The sequence below is a fragment of the Trichoplax adhaerens genome, genomic scaffold (assembly GCF_000150275.1).
Source record: "Trichoplax adhaerens TRIADscaffold_7 genomic scaffold, whole genome shotgun sequence".
Lineage (NCBI taxonomy): Eukaryota > Metazoa > Placozoa > Uniplacotomia > Trichoplacea > Trichoplacidae > Trichoplax > Trichoplax adhaerens.
Genome location: NW_002060949.1, coordinates 1,926,346 through 1,927,734, shown reverse-complemented (window position 1 = coordinate 1,927,734; position 1,389 = coordinate 1,926,346).

Genomic DNA, 1,389 nt, shown 5'->3' with positions numbered 1-1,389 from the left:
TCTATAACATTATCATTTTTTATGCCTTTTATAATTTAAGGATCAAGGATATCTAATCTTGTAGCTTCATTATTATGAGTATGGATATATAGAAACAAGCAAATGCGTTATACTGTGAAAATCTTAGGGCAGTATTGCTAATAAATATGATATAAACCATTGATGAGCCTATAGTTTGGCCAACTTATTACAATAAAATTGTATATTCTGATCATTTTCAAATATATTTACAGCTCTGCAGAATTCGTAAATTTTGGACATTGTTGATAAATCTTAGTGTGGAGTTCCTAATAAATATAGCATAGACGATTGATGTGTCTATAGTTTGGCCAACTTATTACAATTATCATGTATAACATGGACATTTTAAAACAAATAAAATAATAGCACCAGCAACTTTACGACTATATTATAGATATTTGGAATCGATTTGAGGCATTTCAGTAGCCTGATGCTAATCAATATTATTTCTCTTTCCTCTCAGAATGTTTAACCAGTATACGAATATCAAAGTTTGAATGCATTCAAATTGTCTATTCAAGAAAAATCAACACCATTATTGCAATAAAGAACTTTTACGTAAGAATTACTTGTATTACTGCTAGCATTAATTGCGTCCATTACAATTCAACATTTCAGTTTGCTCTATTTATATTTGTAGTGAACGAGTGGCATCCATCATAACTAGCATAATTATTATGTAATAAATTAATAAATTAATCATTTAAGTATTACCTATGATTACTTGTGCCAACTAATGCGCACAACATTCATTTGATAATGCAATTAAGGTATATGATCATATGCATTTGAATTACAAATGTAAAATAAGGGTAATATTTTTATTTGTGTGTTTGTCATTTACTAAACTATTTCCGTTATTGCTAATTGCTTATCAAATCTACTTCATTTTTAGTAAACTCATTGATTCTAGAGTAATATCGAACTGAATGAGCATGAACGGCGTTAAATGAACTAAAATTATGATAACATCTATGAATCTTAATGTAACTAAAAAGTATTACATAAGACTTTTAGGCGATTGCTATGTTAATAGCGGAATTAATTGTGTTCATTATATTCATAAACATCCCGATCTTCTCAGCTGATATTGTACTGTTGATAAACAAATGACATCTTTTAAAAATGATGCAATTGCTAATAAACAAATTCTTTTGATTTGATAAGTATAACCTGCAGCAGTTATTAAATTATTATATAGTTCACATGCAGCAGTATATGGTTACAGATCAGGCAATGAATAGATATAACTATATGCTATTTACTCGAATTACATAGTACAATGAAGTTATTATTGAATAACTTATTTATAATTTAGCTGAAACATCATTTTCATTACCACCATTTGCATAATTGACTTATATTTGC